The sequence below is a fragment of the Vombatus ursinus genome, unplaced genomic scaffold, assembly GCF_900497805.2.
Source record: "Vombatus ursinus unplaced genomic scaffold, bare-nosed wombat genome assembly UNPS02014794.1, whole genome shotgun sequence".
Classification (NCBI taxonomy): domain Eukaryota; kingdom Metazoa; phylum Chordata; class Mammalia; order Diprotodontia; family Vombatidae; genus Vombatus; species Vombatus ursinus.
The window spans coordinates 22765943-22783854 of record NW_020954572.1 but is presented as its reverse complement, the minus strand read 5'-3'; the positions used below and the strand labels follow the sequence as shown (position 1 = coordinate 22783854).

General features: G+C 40.8%; 1 protein-coding gene across 2 annotated transcripts in view; it reads right to left on the bottom strand.

Moving 5' to 3' along the window:
* FSIP1 (fibrous sheath interacting protein 1) overlaps positions 1 to 5811 on the bottom strand; it is a 263273-nt gene extending 257462 nt beyond the window's left edge. The window contains exon 1 of one of the 2 annotated variants that reach the window (XM_027870093.1): positions 5671 to 5811. The gene's annotated coding sequence lies outside the window, so the exon portion shown is untranslated. Of the gene's footprint in view, positions 1 to 5452; positions 5505 to 5670 lie in introns of those variants that run through there. The other variant, XM_027870092.1, reaches the window with a different exon arrangement.
* Between the last annotated feature and the right edge of the window lie 12101 nt (positions 5812 to 17912).

The following is a 17912-nucleotide window of genomic DNA, read 5'->3' as shown; positions in this document are numbered from 1 at the left end:
TGAGATTCACTTCCCTTTAATGAAGTGAAGCCTATTTTGTTTTGGGGTTTATTTATACTAGGCTGGAGGCAAGAGATGGAAAATATTTCCATCAGTAGGAAGATGTCTGGGAGCATTACTGAGTTTGCTCTAAAAAATGTTTATTCCAGTAAACATACAAAACAAAATCACCTCAGACACAAATTAACAGGGAACATTACCTCCCCAGTGTATTTAACAGTGGTTGATCTGTAAGGCAAGACTTTTGCCACAAGTAGTCAAATTCATATGGTCACATAGCTAAGCCCTGCTATCCACTTGGGTACTCTGCATGTGACAAAAACTAACATTTAATTTCACTCCAACTATAGATGAATGTGGCTGAGACTTGATGTCAAAGGAAAATATTCAATCAGTTCTTTTGTTTTCTTCAATTCTTTTTTACTTAATCTTTAAAGAACTCATTCCTCATATTTTTCTAAGTAATTTTTACACTAGCCAGTTGCAAGTGAGATTAAATTTCTACTTTTTCCTCCAAGATTCCATTCACAGAATCCACTCAGTTCAACAGGTATTTGTCAAGTCCAGGCATTGTGCTAAGTACTGTGGATACAAAGACAGCCCCTGCCTTCTAAGAGCTTTCATTTTACTGAGGGATACAAAATGGACAGAGATAAGTAAATTCAAGATATATGCAAAGTGAATGCAAAATAGGTGAGGGGGATGCTAACAAAAAAATCTAGAAAGACCTCTTGAGAGAGGTGGCAGCTGAGCTGAACCTTGAAGAGAGCTAAGAATCTCAAGAGGCAGGGATGAAGCAGAAGAACATTATAAAGTTACGGGAACACAAAACAGAATTACTGTGTAGGCGGCAGAGCAAATAGGCCAGTTAGGTTCATGATAGGGAGTAATACATAACAGGTCTGGAAAGAAGAGTTGGAGCCAGGTTGAGAATGTGTAGCCAATGAGGTGTTTTTGATCAGGGAAGTGTCAAGACCTGTGCTTTAAAAACATCAATTAGACCATCAGTTAGAACATCAATTATATGGGTCTCCTACCCCATATGGGGTCATGAAAATTTTGGCAATAGTAAAAGGTTTCTGAACACATAAGGGCCAAAAATTAATTAAAAATCAAATATGTAATGAATCCAAGATGTACAACTTCACTGCAGCTTTGGTTCTGAAGACAAAGCATGTGCACTTTGCAGTGTGCATGCCCTCAGGCCATGTAATCCAGAACACTGCCAAAACCCAAAAAGCAGTCTCAAGTGAAAAAAGTTTAAAAAGCCCTGAATTAGAAAACAGTATAGAGCAGGGGTAGCAAACTCGAGGCCAGCAAAACTTCCAACATAGCCAGAACCAGATTAAAATGTAATTGGGAAAAGTTTAACAAAATAAATATAAATACAATATAAATAATGTTAATTTGTAGTCAATATGCAGACGATTTCTGTATAAGTCTGATACTAGGTATTGTATAGAGGATGGACTGCAGATGGGAGAGTAAGAGACTATTCCAATAGTTTAAATGGGAGATGATAAGGCACTGAACTAACATGGTTCTATTATGAGTAGAGAGAAATACACCGATTTGGGAGCTGCTGGAGCTGTAGAATCAACAAGACTTGACAACTGATTGCATATATGGAATTAGAGCATATTAAACATACCTCCTGATCCACTTAGCTCTTGTTATTCAGGGTACATAGCTTCTGTAACATTTCCATACATAAAGTCAGCAACATTTTTAAAATCCTACTTTATAAAGTAATAATGAAGGACCAGGAGAAAAAGATTTGGAAGTTTACTTTGAGTTTTCTTAAATATCTTTTTACAGTAGACTCTAAATGGTCGATAGTCATTTTGTTCTCTCATTTTGGGGGTGGTGTCCAAATCTGTGATTTATTGGGAACAAGGAGACTGCCATTGAAGATTAGCAATTGTTCTATGACTTTTAGTCTTGTTGTGGGAATTTTGATTTTCTTTCATTAAATTTTATTATTCAGGGCATTCCTCCTCCTACAACTTCTGTTTAACTAAAAGCCTGAATTCTGTAAATATTAATCCTCACCTTGGAGTAGGAACAGCAAAGTCCTATTTTCCCCCCATAGCAATGAGGCCCCATCCTTTCCCTATATGTTGCTTAGGCAACCCTTTCCCCTATATTCTTAGCCCTTTCCCCCATCTGCTGCACAGACAACTCCTTCCCCAGATGCTGAATAAGCAACCTCACCACTCTGCAATCCACCCTACCACTAGCAACCTTGTGGTCAAGGGACTTTCCCAAGCCCACCAAGCAATGAGACTCCTCACTGCCCTTTTGTGATGTCAAAGCCCCCATTAACATTTCATGAATATGAAGGGACTCTCGAGAGTGAAAGTACAGCTATTTCAAGATAGCCACCCGGAAGACCCAGCAAAGCACAGGTACAAATGTTTTTTTTTTTTTGCTTGCACAGCAAAAGATTATGCCATAGCAAATTTACATAAGTTACTCCCCCTTTAGCTCTCATATATAAGCAAGTCCCCATTCCCCTTCCACCCAACCAACCAGTATCCTGAACTGGTTGGTTCCGTTTGCTTTTACCACAGTAAAGCCCTGCTTAGAAGGACTCTGGCCTTGGCATTCTTACCGACTCCGAACCAGCTCTCCCACTGCAACCTCAACAAAATCTGACTCTTAGAATAATAATATTAAGGGAAGACTGTCTGATATTCCTCCATAAAAGCCAAAGGGGAGTTGAAGCTCTCCAAATGATTTAGTTATTTGTTAGCTCCCCTAGCTAACTGATTAAGTAAAGATTTCCCTGATACCAGCTCTCACAGGTTAACTTGATGGCACATAAATCTTCCCTCTAAATCAGCCAATTGGGAATTCTCTAAATGTACTTTAATCTGTAACCTGACTTAGTTTAGCTAAAGTCTTTTTAACTAGGTTTGTTTCCTAAGGGGATGTATGAGATTTTGCTTAACTAAAATTTGTTCAACTTTTATAATCCAAATGTTTCTTCCAATGTCATAAATCTAACTTTTTTTTAAACTTTCATGGCCTAAGAGGAATGTACAAGACTGCAATATGTAAAAGAATTGTCACATTGACATAATTTTGTCTATAAGAAGCCTTGTTGGAATCTTAATCATTGTTCATTTTTTTTTATATCTGAGCCCAGGCTTAAACATAATAAAACTTAGGTTTTTACATCTACAATTTCTGCATTGAGGTAGATACCTATTTAGGCAGCAATAAGACTGATTTTTCTTCCACATGACATCCCTCCAAATATTTGAAGATAGCTATTATGTCTCCACTGTCATATCTTGTACGGTATAAATATATTCAGTTCCTTCAACCATTCATTTTCATGTAATCATATGTCAAGTCAACAAGCATTTATTAAGTACCTACTATGTATCAGGCACTGGTACTATACACTAGGGATACAAAGAAGGGGGAAGCAGTTCCTGCTCTTAAGAAGCTCACAGTCCAATGGAGGAGATAACATGCAAGAACTATATACAGAATAAATTGGAAATAATTAGAGGGAAGTCATTAGCATTAATTGGGATGGGGAAAGTCTTCTTGCAGAAGGCAGAATTTTAGTTGGCACCTGAAAGAAATCAGGGAAGTCAGGAAGCACAGATGAGGCAAAGAATTCCAGATATTGGTGACACAGTGAATAATCCCGAGTACAGAAATGCAGTGTCTTGTTCAAGGAACCCAAAGAGGCCAGTATCACTGGATCACAGAGTACATGGAAGGGAATAAGATCTGTTTTCAACAACTTCCTAATACTAATCACCCACCTCTAGATGTGCATGTTCCTTTTAAAATGTGGTGCCCATTATTGAAATACTGACATCAGTAGCTGTGTCAAATCACTGAGCTCTGACCTGCCATAAATTGTAGCTTTTTTTTTTTTAAGCTAGACCTGTGATTTCATTGGTATATGAAACTGTCAGTGAGGAAAGTGCAGGTTAGCACCTGCTCTGCAATTGATACACTTATGAGATTGCCAGGGGCACTGAGATGTTAACTGGCTTGCCCAATGAGACAAAACCAGTATATGTGAGGAAGATTTGAACCTAGGTCTTCATAACTCCAAGGCCAGCTCCCTATTAATTATGTTGAGATGATGCTCAAATCACAGCATATTGATTTTTAAAATAAATATTACAAGAAAATGGAAGTCTGCATGGTAGTTCAGGGTATGTGTAATGGGTTCCTCACTAACCCAAATCACTCTTATGCTTTGTTTGTACCAGGTTAGTATTGAAAACTATTTAATTTATATTTTCCCATTATTATATTCTATGAAATTTCAAGTGTTAAGTTTTCAGTCTAAAAATTCAAGCAATTCAGTAAAATGTTTTCTACACTAGCCCTCTGACAGCAAAAGACATTACCCATTGCTCACTTCTTTGTATTCCCTAGTTTAAATTTATGTCTTTGCTAGGAAGAACCACTCTTTCAAATGGCATGATTTAGAACAGAATTGAGTCAGTCCACCTTTACAACTGTTTCTGGTTTAGAGCAAATGAAGATATATGTATTTTAAAGTGGAGGGGAAAAAACTGCAGTTCAATTACACTTTACTGATCAAATAAAGGTGCTTATTTAAGTCTTAGTTATTCTGATCAACACAATAATCAACCATGATTCCAGAGCACCAATGACAAGAAATGCTCTACACCTCCTGACAGAGAAGTGATGGAATCATACATTTTTGGACATGGCCAACATAGGAATTTGTTTTGCTTGACTGTGCTTGTTATGAGATTTTGCTTTTCTTTTTCCCCTCCATGATGAGGGAGAAGGGAGAAAAAAAAATGCTTGCCAGTTGAAAATTTTACAATTTAATTTAAAAATGGTTTTGTAACAGAATTATTCAAATTCTGGACCATTCTCAAAATAGATGAGCATCAGGGAATATAAAAGTGATACGGAGGAGGGCGGCAGAAAATCAGTTTTCCCTTAGTGATTTTCATTGTTTAGTCTTTTTCAGTCACGACCGCTCTTCGTTACTCTGGCAAAGATACTAGAGTTTTTGCCATTTCTTTCTCCAGCTCTTTTTACAGATGAGGAAACGGAGGCAAACAGGGCTATTAAGTGACTTGCTCAGGGTCACATGGCTAGTAAGGGTCTGAGATCATATTTGAACTCCACCCACGGCACCACCTGGCAGCCCTCGCCCTTCTTCTCATTGGACTCCCAACATAACTCCTCCCCTTCAGAGACACACCCCACCCCCACATTGCCGCCCTAGTCCTTTCATTGGCACGACTAACGGCTCACTTCTGCCCTCTCATTGGGCCTCTGGCATTTCCCCGCCCCCTAGCCTAGCGGACAACCTAGACGTGGTCCCGCCCCGTCTTCTCATTGGACTTGACATGGTCACGCCTTGCCCTGCCTTCACACAACCCTCTCATTGGACTCCTAACATAGCCCCTGCCCCCTTCGTCTATACAAATACCTGTAAACTAGCCCTTCTTCTCCACAGACATTTCCAACATAGTCGTGCCCCATCACTAGTACCCGTGAGACATCCTCTACCCTCTTCACAGACTCCGCCCCAAGTCTCTGCCGGAGCGAAAGCAGCCCAAACACTCCTCCAGGCCCGGCCCTTCATTGGTCAGTCTAGGCGGGGTCGGTCCCGCCCCCTCACCAATCGCGTCCGAGTCTTTCACCCACCTCTGAATTCACAGAAACAGGATTTAGTCCCCGACGGTTGTGCACGTAACGTAATCTGGACCGAAGTGGAAACAGAACCTGCCCTTTTGCGCACGCTACGTCACAAACTTTCTCCGCGGAAGCGTTCCCCTGGCAACCGCAAGCAAGTTTCCCGGGCCACGAGTGCTTAACTCTCGCGATAGGAGAACCGCCCTGTCCTCCCCGAGAAGTGGGGACTCAACCTGCTCCCTAGTGGATCTGGAGCTGGGGGGCGGGGGAGGCTGGGGAGGAGGCAGGGCGCGCTGTCACCCTTGGCGGAAATTCCCTATTTACTGATTATGACGTCTCCCGGATTGGAACCCAGGTCCATATCGTGGCTCAGCTTTTCACTGCCATCCAAAGTTACTCCATAATGGCCCTTTTTTGCTTGTTTCGGCCTTCTCGAGGCATACGCCCTTCCCCCCGCCCCATCCCAGCCTCGTGGGGCGCCTCCTGCCTCGCCCCGTCGTAACCAGAGCTGGAAGGAGCCTGCGAGATCCTCTCCTGACGCAGAAACTGAGGCCCTGGGGGATTAAAAGGTTTACCAGGTAGAATTGGATTTGAACTCAGATCCTCTGACTTGAAGTCTAAGTGTTGGGTTGGTTGGTTGGTTGGTTTTGGTTTTAGTTTTCCTCACTCGCACCAAGGTGTAGGAATTCAAGAAATTAAGAGAGAAGGAAGAAAGGAAGGAAGGAGAGGAAGAAAAGGAGAGAAGGAAACGGGAAGAAGGAAGAGAGGAAAGGAAGAAGGAAGGGGAGAAGGAAGAAAGGAGAGGAAGAAAAGGGAAGGAAGGGGATACTTGTTTATCCTTTGTTCTCAAAGTGGAAGGGGAGAAAGAGAGGGAAGGAAGGGGAAGAAGGAAGAAAGAGGAAAAGGGAAGAAAATAAAGTGAGGAAGAAGGAGAAAGGGAGGAAGGAGGAAAGGAAGGCAGGACGTAATAGCTGTCTCCAAATACGTGAAGGGAGATGTGGAAGAATTAGACTTATTTATGTCTACAACAGGTTGAGCTATTATCAGTGGGTAGATTTGGGCTCAGTATAAGGAAAAACATTCTGGTGAGAAATGTAATAAAATGGAATGGGCTGCTATATGAGGTGGAACATATCCTTTAAAGAAATAAAATTCATTATAAAAGTCATTATATGGCAAAGTAGGAAGAATACTTTTGAAGATTTTGTGTCATCCAGATGATCCCATTGTGACAAAAAAAAATCCAAGATAATTTTTAATTTGCCTTTCAAAGGTCCACATAATTCATAAAAATAAAATAAATCTTACACACTTCCATCCTACACCTACACCCCCACCTTCTCTCTACAGGATCCAAATTGCTATAAATAACATTGTCACATCTACAACTATTTATCAAGTGCTTGCTATATGCTAGGCACTATGCTAAGTGCTGAGGATACAAAGAAAAGCAAAAATAGGCTCTGCCCTCAAGAAGCTCACAATCAACTGGGGAAAACAACTTGCAAACAACTATGTACAAACAAAACACATATGACAAATTGGAGATAATCACATAAAGGGCAATCTTCCACAATTACTCTTACATTTGCCAATATTTTTTCCAAATTCTGACAGAAATACAAAAAGCTTTTTGCAGCTTATATATTCCTATATTCTTCCCCTTCTGTCTGGAATTGAATAATGGAAATGCATTACGGAAGAACTGGAGCCAAAGTTCTGGCTTAGGATCTTCAAAAAATGCCTTAAAAAGGGAAATTTTCAACAGATAAACTTGAATTCAGTTGAAACATTGTTAGAATTGTTTAAAGAAAAGGCATTGGTCTTAGAAATCATATATTCAAATAAAATATTCCTTTACACTAATACTTGAGAATAGCTAATGCTATTGATTATTTCTTTCGTGATGCTCCCAGAAACCTTGGCTTCCACTACACTGCTCTATTCTGGTTGTCCATCTCCCCGAATGCTCCCTTTTAGGTCTTCCTCCTGCTCCCTAAGTGTGGTCAGCCCCAGCACAGTGACCTTGGGCTACTTTACTCTCTGATTTCTCCCTTGACAAAACCATCCTTACTTACTTCAGCTATCTAGCCCATCAATCTGATTCCCAATTTTGTACCTATCCCCTGAATTCCAGTGATGCATTCACAATAGCCTGTTGCAAAGCTTATTGATAAGTTTTAGAGCACCAACCTTCAGAGATAGGAGATAACTTGGAAATCATTTAGTCCAAGTTGCCTTTATAGATGAAGAAGCTGAAGCCCAGAGGGAAAGTGACTTATCTAAGGTCATCCAGCAGGTTAACAGAATGAGGACTTCAACCCAAATTGCTTATTTGCAAATCTTTCCACTGTATACTTGACTGCTTATACTGTTCTAATGGGTCACGGACTGCCTCCAAGCTATCCCCTCTCTAACCTTCACTCGATAGCCAAAGTAATATTTGTGATAGGTAAGTCTAATTATCAGTCCTTAATCAATAATGGCACTTGGCCTAGGGCCTAAAATATCAACTCTATTATAAGATCATAGAATCATCTTTCAGGGTCCCAAGCACTTAATAGATGTTTTTTGATTGAAATAACTCTAAAATCTCTGACACAGACATGATACATGCTCAAGAGAACTGGGAAGAGCCCAAGTCCTAATAAGAATCAGCTGTCAGTGATTGTGACACAGCATCATCATTGCTAAAGCCTTTTGATACAGCCTGCCCCAAAAGTCTTGGTGCCATTTTAGGATGTGAAAACTTAACACTGCACTAAGATTTTTGGGACACTAGTGTATATAGTTTGTGCCTTGAGGACTCTGGCAGTTTGTGCTATACAGTCTATGACACAAGGTTCTCAAAGGCACACAAAACAAAGAGAACACAAAAATACACAGGGAATGCTGCTTAGGTAACCAGAGAACTAGACCACTCTGCCAAACAATTCTCATCAGGCTTTCTGACTCTGGTTCTTCTTTCTAACAGTGTAGTCACAGGGTCACAGATTTACAGCTGGAAAGGGCCTTAGATGTCCTTTAATCCTAAGCATTTGACCCAAGGTCACCTTGGTAGTGAGAGGCAGGTCCTCCATCTTCAAATCCAAATGCCTTTTTTCCTGTATCAAATTCTACAATATGAGGCAGCTTAGAAACCCTGGCTCAGGTGTTATAGACTGGCTACGGGCAATCTCAGAGAAAGTAAGGCTGGTGCCCTTGTCAGGGTTACTGCATTTAGTTACTACCTTCCTAACACAAAGATCAATGCCCAACCTTCCTGTTTTTGGTAACTGGTTACCATCCTTCCCTTTCCTGTCCATTGTTGTTCAGTCGTTTCGCTTGTGACTGACTCTTCATAACCCTTGTTTTGAGGTTTTCTTGGCAAAGGTATTGGAGTGGTTTGACATTTCCTTTTCCAGCTCATTTGACAGATGAAGAGCAAACAGGGTTAAGTGACATGACCATGGCTAATAAGTGTCTGAGGCAGAATTTGAGCTCCTGGAGATGAGTCTTCCTGATTCCAAGCCCAGTGCTCTATCCACTGTCCTTTACATAGGAGGAGGCACATAATAAGCCTCTTTACATATACCCAAGGAATTGACTCACACCTACCAGTGAGGGCATAGATATTACGGACTTACAGCTGAACTTAGATTTAGGAAGAATTGGAAATCATCAAGTCCAACCTCTTCATCTTAAAAATGAGGAAGGCCCAAGAGATTCCATGACTTACTCAAGGTTACCAGGAAGTAGCAGAACCAGGATTCAAACCTAGATCTTCAGATACATCAGCTCAGTTGTTTCATTGCACAGAGATATCAATAAAGGCTGGCAAATCTCATAGGATACCTTCTAAGTAGTCTTTTAAATTCTCATTCAGGATCTCATTAAAATTCTGAATGTATTAAGGTCTGTGAGAAATCAGTAGCACATCCTGATAGCCCCAAATGGTTCTCAGTTGGCAGAACACATACATATAGACTAAATGAATGTCCACAATCTCACCCCTGTAGCAGTCCCAGCCTGACTGTGCTTGCATTCCGTTTGCTATGGGGCCACCCCAGAACAACTAAGGACCCTGCTGCTGATGGCTCCCCAGACATTGACTCTATTCCTACATCAGAAAAGATGCACCAAAGATGAAAATGTCGGAGGGGCTTTGGGAAAACACGAACACTCATGCACTGTTGCTGGAGCTATGCTGGAATCATTCTGGAAAGCAATTTGGAACTCTTCCCCAGACCCCACAATAGGCACTCATGCATGCACACACACACACACACACACACACACACAATCTTTTAACTATATTGTCTCTTCTGCCTAAAGTAGACTTTTCCAGAGCCACAGTGTAGTCATGGGTCTCATCCTGACAAGTCTCAGTGATATCTATGAGATTAAATTTGCCCTCTGGCATTAGGGTCTCCAGTTCACCTTGCTTGAGTGATTTTATTTTCCACTATTAAATCTCTACTCTTTGCTGACCACCGTGATAGACTTTGGTTGAGATATAAATTTTAGATAAAACACAATACCTAATCTCATAGTTACAGTTCAATAGGAAAACTGACAGTTTAGTAGTTTGAAGTTGCTTGACGCATTAAAAATAATTTAATTATAAAGTATTACTTCAGTGTCAAAATTAATACAAAGAATAAGAAAAGAATGCATACTTTGAATGAGGATTTGCAAATGGAATATTTTAAAGAAATCCCAATGTAATAGTGAGACTGATACTGTTCACTGCAGCAGACCTGACATCGTTACACCCATTGAATCTAGGAAGCATGAGTCAGCCCAGTACCTTCCAGTGCCTCAATAAAGAAATGCCACATAAAAGTTGAATATGATGGAATGGATCTCATGGTAAATAAAGAAGTGATTGAATATCGTCCTGTAAAACACCATCAGTTTCAGATCTTTAGACTGTGTCTCCAAGCTATTTCTGCTGTTCAAACCTAAATTTTCATTAAGCATGAACAAAAGGAAAGCAACTGTGAAAAAAATCTTCTGACTCCACAAGACTCAAATTTTTCATATTAGGAATTTGCTAGAATAGGATGATGAACATTGGAGCACATAGAGTTTGTTTTTAGGAGAAATAATAATAATAACAATAGCATACCAACAATAGCTAGCATTTACATAGCACCTTAAGGTCTGAAGAGTGTTTTACATATGTTAGTTAACTCATTTGATCCTTACAGTAACCCTAGTGAGGTAGGTATTATTAGAGGATGACATTTTTGTTGTGAGCCTGAGTGATTGGGAGAATAGTAGTGCCCTCAACATTAATAGGTAAATTAGGAAGAAGGGAGGGTCTGGGGGAAAAGATAAGTCCAATTTTGAACATGTTAAGTTTAAGATGTCTATGAAACATCCAGCTCAAAATGTCTGATAGGCAGTTGGAGATGGGAGACTGGAGATCAGGAGGGAGGTTAAGGCTGGACAAATAAATCTCAGAATTACTTGAATCCACAGGAGCTGATGAAATTATCAAGCAACATATCATAAGGAATAAGAGAAGAGGGCCCAGAGCAGAACTTCTGGAGGCCCTCTCGGTTAGTGGGAGCAATCTAGAGAAAGATCCATAGTAGAGACTCAAAGTAGGCTGAAAGGGAGTAGGTCAGACACAGAGTAGGTCAGGTAAGAGAGGAAGCAGGAAAAAGCACTGTCCTGAAAACCTAGAGAGAATATAAAGAAGATGACTGACGTTTTCTTTGGTTGCAGAGGTCAGGAAGGATGAAGACTAAAAAAAGGTCACTAGGTTTGGCAGTTAAGAGATCATTGGTTACTTTGGAGAGAGCAGTTCAGTTAAATGATGAGGTAAGAAGCCAGACTGGAGAAAGTTAAGGAATGAGGCAACAGGAAGTGGAGGCTTCTATTGTAGACAGCCTTCTTGGTAAGTTTAGCCACAAAAGAGAGGAGAGATGTAGGGTGGTATCTAATGGAGATGGGTGGATCAAGTGAATGTTTTCTAAAGATGGGGGAGACATAGGCATGTTTGTAGGCAGAAGGGAAGAAGATAGTAGATAGGGAGAGAGAAGTTTAGTGAGAAAGGAGGGATCATAGAGGGGACAATATGCTGGAGAAAGATAAGAGTTAGAAAAGGTCCAAGCAAGCAGCCAACTGGCATCATGGATGTTTGATAGCCGGTCATAGGACAGACCCACGGTGGAGCAGGGTATGGTTCTAGTCCCAAGGACTACTAGCAAAAATAAAGCAAGGCCCCCAACCCAGAGGAACTAGAACATGGGGCAGCATGCCAGGGCAAGAGCTTAGGGCAACAGTGGGGAACAAGTCACTGTTACTCTAATTGGGGTTCCACACAAATTTAATCATAGTAGAGCCAGAAAGAGAGTAGAACAATGACTTGTTCCTAAGCTGACAGGACTATAAATTTATGGGTCCTTAAATGTCACCTGCCTAAGGGTCGGATTGGTCCCTGGGCTCAGAAAGATTCAATCTGTAAGTGGAAGTCAAGTGGCCTCAGCTCAGGAATTGATGACCATGGAACCAGCTGGTTATTATAACAGGGACAGCTAGAAGTAATGTTCAAGGACCCCTCAAGTAATGTGTGAGTATCATAGGAGAAGCAAAGATATCCTCCACCCTGGATTAAGATTGTAAATTCCCTGAAAGAGAGCTCTATTTCTCATTTATCTTTCCATTTTCCTCCACTGCCTATCACAGTGTAATCTTCCTAATGTTTCTGGCAAGTACTGCCAGCCGCCGAGACACCAAGTTCATAATCTTGGAGTCATAGGTTGCATGTAATTTAGAGACAGAAGGGACTTTAGAGATTATCTAGTCCAGGGGTGGGGAACCTGCAGCCTTGAAGCCACATGTGGCCCTCTAGGCCTCAAGTGGGGCCCTTTGAATCCAAACTTCATAGAATAAATCCCCTTAATAAAAGGATTTGTTCTGTAAAACTTGGACTCAGTCAAAAGGCTGCAACCAAGGGCCTAGAGGGCCACGTGGCCTCAAGGCTGCAGGTTCCCCACCCCTGATTCAAGTCCAACTTCTTGCTTTACAGATAAGGAAACTGAGGCCCACTAAAATAAAATGACTTGCCCTAAGGTCATAGACAATAAAACAAAGCTGGAATTTGAGCCCAGATCTTCTGATTCTGTTTTTGCTAAGCCATGCTACCACTTCCTTACTTCACACATTTAATCCGTTGCTACGTCCCATTCATTTTGCCTCTACAGAATCTCTCATATCAGTCTTTTTTCCATTCCTACTGAAACTGCCCTACAGGAAGTAGGTCAGGCCCTCACTAAGCCATGCCTGGATTATTGTAGTAGCCTTCTAACTGGTCTTCCTGCCTCCTGTCTAATCTGTCTTGCTGCTTTTCTGCCTTTGTTCACATTGCTACCCAAGTAATGTTCCTGATATGTAATTGATCACATGTCACTCTTCCACTCAAAAACCCTCAATGACTCCTCGTTGCCTACCAAATTATTACATTAATCCCATGAGTCAAAAAAATACTTTGCTGACACGATAAGATAGGTCATCTCTCACATAAACTGGATTTTGAATCACAGAATCATAGACTGTGAAAGGGACCATAGAAATCCTACAATACAAATTCCAATCCAGGCATTTAAAGTTCCTGCACAATCTGACTCCAACCCACTTTTTCATGCATCTTATACAACTGCCTTTCACATAATTGCATTACAGCCAAACCCTTTTCCTCCTGTCTACTTGAATTATCCCCACTAAAGGGTACCCATTTTAATTGGTGTATTCCTTTGAGTTCTCAGGATTCTTCTTAAAATAAAATTGATCAAGTTCTACTCATTTTCATTCCTGTATTTGGCAGCAAATGTCCCTCCAAAAGAGTAATTCTGTAGTAAATCAGCATGCACGTTAGGAAGGAAAAAGTTGTGGGGGGTTTTCTAATGCCATACATAAAACATATAGCCAAATGAGCTTTATTACAGGATATTCTGTATAGCCAACCAAGGTCTTAGGAGAGCAGGAGAAAGCTATAAATCTCCAAGATCCTTCCCTAGATCTGTGATCCTAGTTAAAAAAACAAAAACAAAAAAAAAACTCTTTGTTCAGTACATTTCAGAGAGGAGGAGAGAGAGTTTATAGTTAACAGCTCATCAAAGATAGTTTCTCTACTTTCTCCTCTTGTGTAGGAAAAGTCTCCTTTTAACTTCCTAGGGGTCTTAGACCAGGAATTGATGAGGAAGTAAGGTGTTGTCTTTAACTCTGCCCTCAAGATCCATGCATTAGAATCTTCAAATATTACAATTGGATTGGAAGGAGCAAAGGAAGGAGAAAGGGAAGAGGAAAGTCTCACTCACCCCTTGACTGTCTTTGGACCAGAGCTCACAGAGATTCTTGCTTCTCATGGTCTTGCTTGACTCAAGTCAAGTCAACAAGCATTTATTGAATGCTCACTATGTGCCAGGCACTGTGCTAAGTACTAGGAATACATATCACTTCACTTGTATAGCTTCTTCTGACTGTTCTAAGGATGTTCTCAAGGTCTCACTGAAGAACTTTGGAAACAATTGTGAGACATGGTAGACACTGGCACAGAATTGTATGAGGTGGGTGGATCAAGTGAATGTTTTCTGAAGATGCGGGAGACATAGGCATGTTTATAGGCAGAAGGGAAGAAGACAGTAGATAGGGAGAGACTTAAGTTTAGTGAGAAAGGAGGGATTGTAGAGAGGACAATCTGCTGGAGAAGGATAAGATTCAGAAAAGGTCCAAGCAAGTAGCCAACTGGCATCATGGATGTTTGAACAAAGCAGAATTGCAGTAGCTCAAAAGAAACATGAGATGCACAGATTTAAAGATATCTCTATATGTTTATGTGGAATATTTGTTCCCATCTTGTGGTAGAATCTTCCAATTTTGTATTAGTCTGATCAGCCACAGTCAAACACACTTTGACCCCAACATAATGGTGTCATTTTGGTCCTCTTTGAGCATGAAGGACAACAACCAACCAAGGAATACAAATACAAGCAAAAAGAAAGAGGACTGTCCCCTTCTCTCGAGGAGATTACATTCTAATGGACAAAGACAACACATAAAAAGAAGATGAAAAGGGGAAGGTGGGGAGAGGAAAAGGTACCATGCAGGGGGATGGTAGGGGAAGTCCAGAGTCAGGTGTGGAACCCAGAGAAGAGTGAAGACATAGGTGGCCTGAGAGCTTTCCTCCTAATAGAGATTCTGGGAGGAATCAGTCAATCAGAAGAAAAGGCCTAAGCAGTAAAGTGTACTTGTAGCGTGTGAAGTCCAAGGGCAGAATGAACTTCTAGGGTAAAGAGGCTGCTGTGACATGGTAGAGAAAGTCCAGAGTCAGGAAAAGAACCCAGAGAAGAATAACTCTGGAAAACTTTCTGCTGCACAGGTAGTCATGAGCTAATAGCAAAAAAAATATATCTAAGTTTGTCTATGTCTAGAAATTCTGATTTAATTCAACTCTACTGAACCATTCTCAGATTCTGTTTAGAAAATGCAATAGGTACAGTGGATACAATAGCTTTCACTCAAGGTCTTTTGTTCAGTATTTCATATGTTGAGATATCTTGCCCCAGTGAGAGGGCCCAGCATGCAATTTCCCTAAACAGGAATAGAGCCTAACATACAACTTATGCTTTCGAGCTTGAAATGAATGTCACTTCTCCATTTCTACCACCCCTGCTAATCTCTGTCTGTTGTGCTCCTTCTTTCTAAGCCCAACTCAGACACCACCACCCTCTGTGAAGACTTCACTGACTACCCCTCCGCCCCAAAAGTAATTTCTCTCCATCAAATTTTATCATATTTTTATAACTCTCCTTTACATTTATCTTATTCTGCCTCACATTGTAGCCATTTGAGTGCATATCTTTACCTTCATTGTATTGTATGTTCCTTGTTTACATGTCATCTCCCCCAATTAGACTGAATTCCTTGGAGGCAGGAACTGTTTTTGCCTTTCTTTGTATCCCTAATGTTTAACACAGTGCCTAGCACATAGTAGGCCTTAAAAATACTTGTTGAAGAAGAGGAGGAGAAAGATGGAAGTATCATATCTGTCTTTGGTCCCTAGCATCTAAAATGGTGCTTTGCATATAGCAGGTAATTAATAACCATTTGTTAAATTGAATTAGTTGTACATAATAAATACTTTAATTATTTTTTTATTCTGTTAAATTAATGGGAAGATAGGATAAGGAAGTGGTCTTGTTAGGATTGGATCTTAGACTTTTACCTTGATGAGGTTTAAACTATATGTTATATGAGAGAAAAATTTCAACTTTGAAGCTAATTGTAGAAAGTAGAAAACCAAGATAAAAATTAATAACTTTGCTGTGTAAAAATAGTACTCACTACAATCAGTTATGTGAACAACTTACCATTTTTACCTAGTTATCTTACAACATATTTACAATAATGTATTTCACTAAATATATGTCAGATTGATTTGTACTGACTTTATTTGTTTACAGTACCACATTCTGTTCATGTAGGCTTAGCCTTCGTAATTTATTGCCCATGAAGCATATCTGTCCGCTCACAACTTGTTTAAAAACTGGAGTGAGTGTTGACAAGTATAAGCTCCCTACAAGACCTCATGATCTAGTCAAAGAGGCAAATCAACCCAATCCTTGTGTACAAATCACTTTTGGGCTCATTCTCCCACCCAGGGTTTTCCCCTAGGAACCCAGGAAGTTGGCTGATGTATAAATCTCCGCAGAAAAATGTAAAAAGATGCTTAGTCTCTATGCCCCACACACTCCCTACCCCCTCCAATCCCCCTTGGCCCCCGTAAGCACTCAAACTAACTATATATATCAAATACAGGACATTTATTTTACTTTACAGAAAATACAAAATATAAAGGTCTTGGACACGAGCCCATAAGCAGGACAATTCTCTTTCCCACCCTAGTGAGTCCTACTCAGGTCTTTTACAGTCCTCAATCTTAGAACACTACCCAGTGATTGAAGTCCTCCTAAAAGGGAAATATACTTAAGATCAGGAGTCAACTCCTCACCCTCTGGGAGTCCCTGTCTCTCCCAGAAACCCATAAAGTCCTCCAGCGTTGTATTCCTATCCTGTGGTGGAAGCTCACCTTGAAGGGAAATACATTTGAGAGTCAACCCCTTCCTATCAGACCTGCACAGTCCATATAACTCACAGTAATAGTACTGTGGGAGGGTACATTATGGTTTAGTCCTGCATTGCTTCTTCAGATCTGGGGCCATATGGTTGCTCCTCTTCTCTCTCCTAGAGGCTTAGATAAGTAACACAAGTAGATTTTTTCTTTTCTCCCAGAAGGCTAGGTCTAGGTCCTCCCTGTGTGGTTACCTTAAAAATACCTTTCCTATTCTGCCACACTCTCCTCATGGCTGTCATCTGAAATGTGTCTGAGTTCCCTCGGGAGAGCTGCATCACTAAGTAGGCCCTCCAGAAGGACTCAAATTCAGTCTCTGTGCATAAAATCTTTCTCAGTTTTCTCTAGATTCAGTATCAAACCTATTAGCCCCCTTACAATTCTCTTTCAGAGCTAACTTGGTATCATTTTATGTTCCAAACTCCTATGGGGTCTTGCTTATGTAAGTGATCTCTTATCAGTTAAGTAAAGTAGTTTTTGTCTCCATAATAGTAATCCAATATTTGTAAAGCACCTACAATTTCTCAAAAAAAAAAAAGTCCCTCGGCTTCGATTCTTAAAATCTAGCCAATCGCTTACTAACGTTCAGACTCCTTAAGAGTCTGCCCAGGCTTCCAGGAACCAAGATGGTGGAGTAAAAAGGTAGTCACTCTCACCCTCCCCTATCAACCTCTGAAAGCCCAAAAGATATTGCCCCAGAAAAAACCCTAGAACAGCTGATCCAGAAGAAAGAAGAGGAGCAGCAGTCTAGTAGCCCAGGTAGCTTGAGGGATTAATGGGAAAGGTCCCTCTTGCCCTGGGGGAAGGGGAGCAGTGCATAAAGGGAGGTGTCCCAGCAAGCTAGCAGAAAGCCCCACTTTAGCATACCAGGAGGAGATCCTGAAATCCAGGTGGTGGAGTGTGCAAACACCAACACCTGGACCTCCGAATGCCTCAGTAAGGGTGGGAGAACTGGTGGAAACCAGCTCAGAAAACCACCAGATGCCTCAGGATTCCATAGCAAGGGTCTCCCAGTGCCTCAGCAAAAATAAGGGAAGCAGAAGTACAAAGGGCCCCAGCCAGATAAACACCCTGCAACATCCATCTGAAGGGAGCTGAAGAAAGCAAAAGGAAAGGAAAAGCAGGAAACCTA